The 12,576-nt window shown below is 41.9% G+C and overlaps 1 protein-coding gene across 1 annotated transcript in view; it reads right to left on the reverse strand.

Annotated features, from left to right (window-relative positions):
- SH3GL2 (SH3 domain containing GRB2 like 2, endophilin A1) overlaps positions 1–12,576 on the reverse strand; it is an 803,888-nt gene that overhangs the window by 501,548 nt on the left and 289,764 nt on the right. The gene's annotated exons all lie outside the window — the stretch shown is intronic.

A 12,576-nucleotide genomic window follows, 5' to 3' on the forward strand; every position in this document is an offset into this window, starting at 1 on the left:
TGCTGAAACATTTTATTTTAAATTGTCAAACAAGACAGGGACGAAAACCATGATAACCAACACAAAATTGATATATTCAGATTCATTCTTCGAAAAAATGAATACTTTTGGATTTGATTATTGGGACAAAAATGTTGATTTGAAAAGTGTTTGGGGTACAAAAGAATGGCAAGTACAGGGTATAGAAGCTTTGTTTAGAGCCTGCATGATCCCAGAACAAATGATATTTTTAAATGACACTGTTCAACAAACCACCTGTCTTGGCTTAGCCAAAATCAAAGATTTAAATAAATCGTCTATTCCAAAGCCAACAATGTTTAGCAATAGCTCTGATACAGATGAAGAGATAGACGTAAACCATATATTAAACCAAAACAGAACACATCCTGATTGGAAACAATGGTTGATCTGGCCCACAGATACAAATAACTGTCAAGATAGATTCCTGAATAAAACACAGGGTTTCAAAATGACCAGGCCAGACCCTAGATATCCCCAAAGACATCACCCAGGGATAATAACAACCTACAGTGTGGGCAAATTATGCCTTCAATGGCTACAAACTTTCACACTGCCTGAAATTAAGCAACACCTAACTTTACTTACTGATGGTGCTGACTTGCGTGATTTCATACTGGGACCACGCAAACAGCGTCAAAAGCGTTTCTTAGCAGCCTCTGTATATGCAGCATACAATGAGGCCTGGAAGGTTACTCAAATTGAGACAGCAGAAAGAATACGGGAAATTGACCGTATCAATTTGGAAAAATCACTTTCTGTAGTGGACAATGGGTTAATGACTCTGTCCTCCAGAATTTTTTCATTGGACAGCATTGTGTCGTCAGCAATCGATATATTATCGCAAGACTTACTGTTATTACAACATGGTCAGTCACAATTGCGTTCTATTGTACAGCTTGGCTGGACGTTACAAAATCTGCGTTCAGGCTATGTGCCTTGGCGTTTAATCAACACAACGTCACTATTCCAAATCTTTAACCTTACTGATAGACAAATCGGTATGGCGCAAAAGGGTGCTGATTATACAATCTTGAGCATTGAAAAACTAGAAAGATTACCAATGACAATGTCAGAACGACCTGTCAGTGAATGGATAATCCACGGAATCATAAATATTCCAATCTCAACCTTCAGGTTTCAATACTGCCAAAAATATATACAGGCTGGCATGTACGAGAAATTGGGAAAGGGGTACCTTAAAACAACTTGGAACCTGCCCTATTCACATGCATGTGTCAGTAATAAAGGACAGAAAGTGTTTCTTAGTGGCAACAATTGTGCTATGTCACTAAGCGGCACGCTTCTGTGTAACGGAATTAGTTTGCATGGAGCCTGTGAAGGGAATTCATACAACCTTTCATGTCACCAGCAAGGCGCACCTGCAACTGAAATAGAACCATTCTTTCAAAGACTCTATAATGGGAGTTACATTCTTATTGTAGACCGCAGATGCTGCAGTCTTATGCCCGGGACTCCTTATCTAGTAACTACAACGGCGAAGGTCAAGTGCTGTGGACGTTCTTTATTCCCCAGCTCCTTTCCAGACAGGGAGGCAAGGGCATGGCCCAATTTGAAAAATTACTTCTATTCGAATAGATACTTTAAGCAGAATGAAAACAGTGCTTCTTCAGACGCCTACAAGGCTCACGTCATCAAAAGAAACGTATGATCTACAAGTCGCAAGGACGACTGCAGAGATACATACATTATTATCAACTAATTCCCCCGTACATTTCGCGGAAATCCTGAGCGAAATCTTAAATATTTCTGATACCACTGGGGTCTCAGAGGTATTTAAGACAGTATTTTCGATGGCATTAACACCATTCAAAGCCATACTGGGTATTTTTCCAGATTTCGTCCATTCGATTTTTGGCGGACTTCCCCTGATCCTGGGACTAATTGCAGGAATCCTATTCTTAGTCCTTATTTTTCGTTATGGCAACCCATGTCACAGATCAAACTCTCGCGACAATGGAAGATACGATCCTAGCCATTGGATACCGGGACCGGATATCAAAAATCCTGGGACTCTCCCGGCTTAGAGACCTGAACATGACTTGGTTTCTATCATTTCGACCAATGTGGCAAAGGTGTGTTTTACCTGTACTAAGGTGTCTGCTATGCGGAGAAGAATGCGTGTTAGACACCTGTCTGACGCTACAATCGGATGCGCCAGTGGATGCAGATACACTGTTGGTTCCTACCAAGGTTCACGCTTTGTGCTGCCCTCAAAGGCTGCCAATCCTGATGACGGCATTCCTGGAATCTTCACCACTACGATTGAAGAGTAGTGAAGTTCAAGGTGAAAGCAGCATCGAACAGGTACGACCTTCTGTCAGCAATGCGAATCAGAATGTCAATGCAGACAATCATGCGCACGAATGCATGGTTACCCCTATTTCCGACTTAGTGGAACTTTCCCATGAAGCTGTTGACAGTTTTTTCGAAAGCCTGAATGATATGATGTTCTCTCCAGAACAGAAATAGAGACTTTTGAGTAAACTCGCACACGGCGTTCCCTGAATTCGGCCTTCAACTTTAAAAATAAAGTCACATGAACAATTCTTCCCACCAGTTCACGGACAACAATTTTTTAGCAGCCCCAAATTATTTTTCACAAATTTTTCGGGACACTTATCTTCTGCTTAAAGTAAGAAACTATTCCTAGAGAACTAAGATTTCTATTTTTAGATACCTTATAAACTTTAGTTGCCCGCTGGGATGTTCACAAATATTTTATTATGTGATGAAATGGTCTCGAACTTCCTTTCTGTATAGCCATATTATGAGCCATTTCATGTGTATTTCTCATATACCAAATAAGCAATAATGCATACAAATGCGTGTTTACTTTTGCATTTAATTCATAGCTTAAGTGCATACAATATATATGACTGCAATTTTTCAGTATATTTGAAAATTTCAAAATGCATTTATGTATTTTGGGGTGGTAAGGTATACACTATACTCTATAGTATGTTGTACTATGTTATACTATGCATAGATTAGTAAATATGACCATAGTTAGCGTGGAGTGGGTGTCGTGTATTTCTATAGGTTCTGAATCAGTCCCCCTATTCCTGACCCTATTCTGGTTAAACTAACTATCAAGTTAACTAACAGTCAGCCCATGAGGCAAGAAAACCCCCATGATGCAGATACCGTTATCTGACGCAGTCACACTACGGCACAGGAACGTGTTATCTGATTAAGTCATAACGCTTGAGATCTAATTAGACAAGCGACATTCCTCCAGCCCCTGATAAGGCATACGACGTTCTCATAACAAATCAAACCTATGACAACCTGGAAAATCCGTGCGGCCATTGTTTTGATTTCACAGAGAACTTTAGTAAAGAATGTGCTAACGAGCAAGTCGTATGACATCTTTATTGACGTATCTATGTCCATCCTTACGTCAATCTCGGCACCTTTAAGGTATAAATATTGCCGACCTTGCCCTATGCAAACACACGCGTGGTGACAAGACGGAGCAGCCATACTTGCCGAAGCCGAGAGCAGAAGCAGACCCCGCTGGCAGCAGCCCCGCCTTCCTGACGCGCTGAGAGACGCGCTGCTATCTCAAGCCGAGAGACCCAGCACCAGCGCTTTCGGGCAGCCCTCGCAGGCAGCCTGGAATATCGAGAGCAGAGAAAGAGATACTATTCCTCATCCATCCTAAATTCCAGGTACAGAACTGAATAACCCCTCACAGAGAATTCTTTAGTTATTCACTTGGCAAAAACAAACTTAACTTAAACTGTAACTTTCTATTCCCGCCCACGCATTAGACTTAGGTCAGGTACACGGGGTAGGCGTATTTAGAAACACCAGTTGAGTACGTTTAGTCAAATGTATATGTGTATGTAAATATATTTTAATCATTTTAAACATCATATGGCTCAGAAACCATATCAATGTTTTTACAGTATTATTTTATACTATTGCTTTTAATGTATGCACTTTACTTAACTATAAGTATTGCAATAATATCGATCCATTTCTCATGTATGAGAAAAGAGACTGATCAATAAATAACACCTTTTTATTGAACACGCCCGTCTCTTCCTTTTCTCTACATTCTGATGAGACTAAGAATGCACGTACTGACTGAGTAAAATAATTGCCTTGTGCTCACACGACTCTCGAGATTGACTCTTGATTAGGGGAGAGCAAAGTTGTCATGTTCTATGGTTGTCAGAAACTAAATCCCTTCTTGTCTAATCAGGGGAGTTAATTCCTTCCTTGAACATTCGAGAAAGTTTCTAGCGAACTCTGAGCTTAGCTGGCAAACCCAAAAATTAAGTCTAGTATCGACAGTAGTAGACCTAGTTAACGTCTGGCCTAGGCCTTTACTGCTGTAGGTACTATTCCAATGCGCAGAGCCTATTGGGAAAATAGGAGCTACACTACATTTTGGCCATTGCCGATAGGCAGTCTGTGTTGGTGCATGTATTCAACAGGGTACAGTAGAACCTATCTCAGGTGTGGCTCTGAGACACATTTATGCTTTCTTTGTGGTACTATCCTCACTCAATAACTCATCATATTCTGAATAGATACTAAACCTAAGCCCCAGCTCAAAAACGGAAAGCAAGATGGTTGGCTGGTGTAGTGTGGATGTATATGAACTAATTGAAAAAAACATAAGTGACGGAGTCCAAACTTTTTTTTAGAGGTTAGAGGTCCCCCGCCAGTGCTCCAGAATGTAATTTCTTGACTCTTTCTCTAACGTGTGTCATTGTTCTCCTACCTTTTACTTCTTCCTTTGCTACCCATTTTCTGCCTTTCTGTCCCTTGCTTGGTCAAAGCCCAATGAGGAAACATGAACCCTGTTTATCAGAAATAAGTGCTGGTATCTGCCATCTGCAGCCAATGGCACAAATTAAGCATAGAGCACATACAATTTTCCAGTAGCACAAATTAAGAACTGGATTTAGAAGTGTGACAAATATAGGGTCTACTATTTGCGTGTTCTCACCGATATGCCTTTCTTGAGAGGGCAGTGCCATATTATTGCTGGTATACAGTAATGGGAAGCTAGTGATTTGTTTGGCCAGCATATGGTGCACTTACCATCTTCAGGAGTGCAAGCTGCATCCAAACATAAAACACTGGTTAAGGTAAAAGTTGCTGCCTTTTTAATCGAACATCTGTTAGAGTCTCGGCAAACCTGTACATTGTGAGATGCCATCCCACGCCATGATGAACTATGTGATTGGGACTAAATGAAAGAGTAACCAAAGTTTGGCAAAAAGTTGCAATTTATTCAAGTCATAAGTTGTGCCTAATCATATAAGACCTGGAAAACCCTACTTCTCCACCTCAGACTATCCCCTTCGTTGACCCAATAAGGAAGGATCTCAAGACCTGGCTCGTCGACTGAACCCGAGCGCTCAGACAGATCAGCAGCACCGCCCCCCCACCCGCCTGTCTTGAGACCCTCACGGGTGAGTAGCTGCGCTTTATAAACCCTGATTGGTTAATTAACCCCTTGCATGCTGGGGTTATTCCCCTGCTGTGCTGGGGGGAGGCGGGACGCGCACAGCGCCCCTGTGCTCATGACGAGCTCAGCTCGTCATGAGGCACAGTGCTCCTGTGCTCATGACGAGCTGAGCTCGTCATGACCACACCCGTTTTCGTGGAATGTTCAGCACAGCAGGGGAATTAGCCCAGCGTGCGGTCGTTCCAAGGCTCATGGCGAGCTCAGCTCGTCATGAGCACACGGGAACCGTGGCTCATGACGAGCTGAGCTCATCATAAGCATGCAAGGCGTTAAGTAAGACACAGCTTAGTGCTATTTCCCAAAAATGTTGTATTCACCTCTAATTTCAGCTTGTTTGATTTAAGCAAAAACATATAGAGAAACAGTTAGGATTCATATGGGAAGCTGAGTTACCATTATCTCTGTTCCCCTGTTTATGTGCAACATCCTCACTGTGTAATTTACAAATGATTTGAGATGAAAACAACAAACTGCTTTTTCTGTCTTATTGTACAGCCTTCCAATACAGTTTTCCCATGCACGCTACTCTTTCTGACACACATCTTGTGAATTTCAGGTCCATCAGTACACTTCACAGTCACCCCACCTTTTGCCCAGTTTAGACCACGCTCATTAAGGTGAACTTTAGGAGTTTCGCAAACTATTCTGTGTTTGACATCTGTTGTGAATGCAGATGACATCTTTGCCTTTGTGGATGTTTGCAAAATATTCAATGCATTTTCTTGACCCCTCCTAATACACCTCCTTTTTCACCATTGGGAACTATGACCTCATCATCCATTTTAGAAGATGCTAACAATGGAAATCCTGCCGGCTAAGGGAAGAAGAATTCTGTTACCACTACCTGGTACTTAACTGCCCTATCCATGGCCACCATCCTGCAGCAGTGGAAACTGCCTGTCTTCCCCTGAACAGAACAACGGTGCACACAGGATACCAGCAAACTAGAAAAAAGCACCTGAGCATGTTAAGGAGATCTCCAATGTGAGTGCTGAAGATGTACCCTTTTGAGGGGAAAACCGGCCCCCACCCGTGCGGCACACCAGGGGATTGCCCGGTGCCCGCTATGGCCAGTCCGGCCCTGATTCCCACCCAGCACCTAATATATTGATAGAAATTCCACCATCTGCCATGGTGTAAGCTGTAGCTGATATTTATCCAGCGAAATGGCGCCACATACGGTGGAGACAGGTACTTTAGCGGAAAAATCATAACCAACCTCTCAGAATACTTGGCTTATGGCAGATTTTCCTCTGCCAGAATGGGGACCCTTTATCCCCCCATATGAGGCTCGGGCTAAATAAATCTGTAGTTTTTCGGCACGTGAAGGAGAAACAGATATCTTAAATCAATAAAATGAACAGCAGATTAAGCGAAACATGTTCAGTGACAAGTTGACAAGTATTAGACTCCGTGCTTAATTTGAGCGAGTAGTTGCAGGGTTGGGCCAACAGCACTCATTTTTGGGGACTAGGACTTATTTCTCCACCCTCAAGCTTTGAACCAAACAAGGAACAGAAAAAAAGGAGAAACAAGTTAACGAATAAGGAAGAAAATCAGCGTCAAAAGGGAGAAGACAGTGATGAAAATGCTGAAATACACACACACACACCACATATATATATACATATATATATATATATTTTTAAACATGAGATTGGTAAAACAGCTAAAGTTGTCTCGTAGGAAGCCTAAAACGTGCTACAAAAGTCAGAACATTCCTTTTTACAGGTACTCTGTTAGGGTTGTGATTTCGTTAATTATTAAGTGTCCATGTGACACTCACATTATTTGAAAGGACATTCAGAGGTCGGGTCTCTCCCTGCATTCCTTCATCGAGGACGGTGGAGGCCCTGCCAGAGACTCGACGTTAGTTAATCCTCGGCTGTAAGCACACTGCAGAGCAGCGACCCTCTAATCTGCTTTTGAACTCAATGGTTACAACATTTCGAGAGCAGATTTGCGCTGAATGCTGGCCCGAGAGGCCTGCCACAATCGCGTGCTCCTCTAAGCGTTTTAAAACCAAAGCGCTGAACGGGAAACAGGTGACTCCTCCGAGGCTGCAGCTGTAGCAAAAGGCGGGACCACAGAAGTGATACATCAATCTCATTTCCTAGCAATGCAAATATAGGGCAGATTCTTGATTTTGGGATTGTTCCGATTTTTCCCGTTATTATAATGTTGTTGTTTTTTAACTCTAGTTCTGTTTTTTTTTCGTATTAAAGGTGTGTTCTTACATCACACACTTGAATTAAGAAAATGACATCTACTCATCTGCAATAAATTATGACAGATAATAGTGACGGCACTGAACAACAATAGTTTTCAGTCAATTTAGGGAAATCCCCTGGTGTGAGGTCTCTGAACTGTTTGTGCATCAGCTACTGTTTCTAAATCATGATATACAACAAACATTGTTGACTAAGCCTTAGTAACTGCACATCTATCAAAAATCATGGGCTGTCATAGACAACACAATGTCCATAATCAAAATGTTCAGATGGTGCTGTAGTGCTATGCACCAAGTCACCTTAGGTGCTAGTCGACCACACCCCACAATGTGAGGTGCGGTTACAGTGTCCAAAGAGAAAAAAACACTCAAGCACACAATAGTACATTATTTGAGAGTCAATCTTGTATTAAGTGATGAGCCGTTGAAAATGAACAGATCTAGTCCACAGAAGTTAAATTCTTCTTTTACTTCAGAGTCAGAATCACAAACAGTGAAATCTAAAACACTGCAGCCGACACGTGTTTTATCCTCCTGGACTTTTTCAAGTCTATGCTTGTCTAATCAGGGGAAAGTGTGGCATTTGGGGTAATGGCTGGGAGGTCTGTCATCACCCAGGTGCTTCTAAATCAAACTGTTAACAAAGAGACAGGGATCAGATCCTTGACCTGCTTCCCTCATTACCTCTGCAATGGCAGCCATCTTAAGCAGCCTCCAGGAACCAGCACCACAATCCTTGGCTTCCCAGAAACAAAAATATTTTTCCTTAGTTAGAGTGAGGCATGAAAACATATGTGTGGAGCCCAGACCGCTGCGGATAAAGCACAGAACTGTTTCAGCTGTCAAGTGGCCCATTGTCATGTGTGACTCCTTCAGCATGATCTGCAGGTTTAGCTTGCAACGTGTTGCCTTCGGGACTTGATTTGATTTCAAAATTCCAGGTATAGGCGTAAAAGTCCCAGAATGCTTGATAAAACAAGCATTTGCAATGCAATCAGTCTCGACTTTGGGACCTTATATGTATTTAGCTATGCAGCACATTAGCCTGGGTGATGAAACATCTACTGTTCTTTAACATGGAGGGAAATTAAACACCAAACTGTGTGACACCCCAGGTATGGGAACAGATGGAGAGAAATATTGCCTTTCAGCGGGAAATGGTACAGTCTAAAACTCTGTTTTTAATATAAAATCAGGGCCTTTGGTGGTCATATCACTGAAAATACAAGATTTGAAAAAAATATTATTGTCTACGGGTGTTCGTGGAAGACAATTTCTATGGACTGGAATCTAGAGAATGTTAAAGTGACTCAGGTATTTTACTGACCTCTGCTGGTCGTTTTCTATCAAGAAAGTTAAAAAGAAAATTCTAAAAAAGAAAGTCCCTCAGCAGAAAAGCAATTCTGGTATTTTACTGATCTTTACAGGTCGTTTTCTACCAAGACAGTTAAATAGAGGCAGTTGAACAGAAAAAAGTCCCTAAGTGGAAGCAGGCAAGTCCTAGGGCTGATCTCCAGAGCCCACAAAGTACATGCACATATAAGTATTTACTAAAGTATATACAAGAGATCTTGAATGCTCAACCTAAAAAGCTAGGACTAGGCTGAAGTTGTCAAATGTGACAAGGGCTACTTGGCTACTATCAGAAGGCCCACACATGACATGGGATAAAATAATCGCTGTGAACTTTCAGACCAATATGGACTATTAATCAGTTGGAGAACATACATGACATTATTTCTCTACCTATTAGCACAACTTCTTGTTTGCATGAAAAAAATTGATTTTCAAAATGTTAACACAATGCTCATGCTAAGGATTCCTTCCTTTTTGGTGAATGAATAAACTAAATGTAACTGAAATATCACCAACCAATTGCAAAGGGGCTGAGAATTCAGCAGTGTCCTTAGGTAAGAGAAGTACACAATCTGAAAGTGTTCAGTTAAGTTGTGAAGTAAAATTTAAGGTACAAATGCTTTTGGGGCCAAGCATCAACAATTAAGCATTCTGAATATCCTCAGTCCAGAAACATCACTCACAATTCCATTAACCAAAGTGCTTAATTTGTGCCGGTGTTGCAGGTGATGTACACCAGCACTTATTTTTGGACACTAAACATTTATCATCAGACGTTTGACCAGAGCAAGCCAGAGAAACGCAGAAATTGGAAGAATAAAGAGAAAGATTGGGAAATAGTGGGAAAGGGAGAAAGCAGTGATGGAAGTGAGCCTACAAGAGTCAGATAAATAAACAAGAAGAGTGGGTGGTGGAGGAAAGAGGCATGAGGTGGAAGCAAGACTAGGCAACCCTGCTACTGAATAACCGAAGTTGTGCGATAGGGGTTACCCCAAAAAGTTAGTGAAAAACTGCATGAAGAGAGCCCGGTGGACACCACGAGAAGTACTATTGGAACGCAAAGAAAAAACCAACACGAAGCGACAGGTATGTGTCACTACCTTTTGCCCCAATGCTAACCAACTTAAACGGATAATCGGACAAAATTGGCATCTAGTAGAAAATATTGATGAGAGTCTTAAGGACCCACCCTTGTTTGCCTTTAAAAAGGAAAACAATATTGCCAATCACATTGTCCGAGCAGCAATGCCTGCTCCAACGCCGCCCACACTGCGCCAAATGATGCGACTGCCGCCTATAACTGGTCACCACAAATGTGGAACCTGCCTCTGCTGTGAATCCACGGTAGAAGGTTCCCTATTCCAGCATAATGGGATTTATTGGAAACACAGCACTTTCAGTAACTGTAAGTCAAAATTTGTGGTATATGGCATTCTATGTCCTTGCCAACAATTGTACATAGGTAAAACCAGCCAAGAGGTGCGTCAACGCATCTCGCAGCACAAATCAAGACTTAAGAACAAAGTAGAGAATGCTCCTTTGGTCCTACATTGGACAAAAATGCAACATTCAATCAGTGACCTCAAATGGACTGTGATTTCTCGAATAGAGAAGAACCCCCGCGGAGGTGATCTGAATCTACATCTTTCAAAAAGAGAAGCCTTTTTAATTGTAAAATTTGATACGGCAATCTCGGGCCTCAATGAATTGAATGAAATCTTTAAATTATAAATCTCAAGTGTGTATACCACCTACACAGTTATAATCCGATTTACCAATGAGAACGATTATGCCAAGCTATAGCAGTGTCTCATGAAGGCTTTGGCCTATGGTGCTTGCGGGACTGTTTCTCACGGTAAATGAGTAAGAGTCCAGGGCAATTGTATGATTTCCATCCATAAACGACACCCGCATTCTAAGCGTGGTATCCCTTTAAGGAGTAGGCGGCCGGCATATAGCCACGTCCCCTTAAAAGCCAGCAAGAGTCTTGCCCCTGAATGCTATGCGCATGTGCCAGGAGGCAGTGCTGAGAGAAACGCGAGCGGACTCACGCCTTCGTATCTGATACTAAAGTAAGTGCTGCGGGAAAGCTAAATACCATTCATGCCGACACTTTGATAGTAATGTATACGCTAAAAAGTGCCAGTTTTTCTTGTAAATTGGATCTAGTGATCGCCGCAGCAGCGCCATCAGCCGAAAATTAAGCAAGCAAGCCACCTATTCTCATTATGGTGAGCTTCCTATTTTTAATTAAGAGTGTGGCCATGGCTTCCGACACGCAGGTCTCCCCCTGTTTAAACAGTCCTGTATTTCGTTGCAGGTCTTTTAAAGCTGGCGCTAATCCGGTTAATTCGCCGTGAGACGAACTGACCTCAAAAAGTAAGCGGAAGTGTTCCCGTCAGACTGCCAGCAGCGGCTCCCACCGAACTGTAGGAAGGTAATAATTTCAGCCTAAGCATAAGGACCCTTTCAAAAGCTTGACTGCCAAACTCCCCCGCATAAACCGGCAAGGAAAGATGTGGCAATTGACAATGTGTTTTCTTTTAAACCATCTCTCGCGTTTGGAAGTTCTTACCTAATTACATTGAAGGCAGGCTTACACCTCCCTCTTTTTGCATTTAAACAGATTGCTGCGCCGTGACCGCGCCCACCACGACGTCCTGGCTCTGATTGATTTTCTGCTAATAGAATAACAGCGTACTAAGGCAAGTATCATTTACGCTCGAAGGGCACTTAATCTGCCCGTGCTATTCGAAACACATCCATTTGAAACTGGTGTACCTTTTTCTTTAGATACAGCTTCCCTCCCGACTTTCCACCATCTAATTGTGTACCACTGATCGGTAAGCCACACAGTGTGTGGGTTGGGCGGCTGAGTTAGGTTCACTGTTAGGTTCACTGATAGCTGGTCTTAAAACAAAGTATGTTTAAAAGGCTTTTCCTGATCTCCCCTTTGTGCCGTTTTTGTTGTCACTCAGCATGTTTGAGTTATCAATTTTAATTCTTTTGTTTTATTTCTTGGTTGTGCCTTGTTTAGATAGTACTCGTGGCCCTGAAGAGAATCCCACGAAAATAATAGGGATTCGAAACGCGTAGGCTCCTTTGCCACATCACAACTGCGAAAACGGCTTGGCCATCCAATTAATGTTTCCATCCCGTCTGTACATTACGTAGAATCTTTCGAAAGTGCAAAAAAATATTAGAGACGAATGTACATATGATAGAAATAGTTTGGTTAATTTTTGTGTAACATTGTGTTCGCAGTTTGTGGCCCCATGTTCTTTTTGAAAAATTAGAAATTGCAAATGTATATTTAACTTTTTACTATTATAATATGTGTTTCTTTATTTCTTCCTTTTCTTCTGAATGGTGTGAAAGTTTGTTGAATGCCTGTGATATGGTTGCATTAACGAATGTTTGAAGATAAATATTCAGTTTTCTTTAATTTCACTTGTCCTTC

Source organism: Lissotriton helveticus, chromosome 2_1 (genome assembly GCF_964261635.1).
Source record: "Lissotriton helveticus chromosome 2_1, aLisHel1.1, whole genome shotgun sequence".
In the NCBI taxonomy this organism is placed as follows: Eukaryota; Metazoa; Chordata; class Amphibia; order Caudata; family Salamandridae; genus Lissotriton; species Lissotriton helveticus.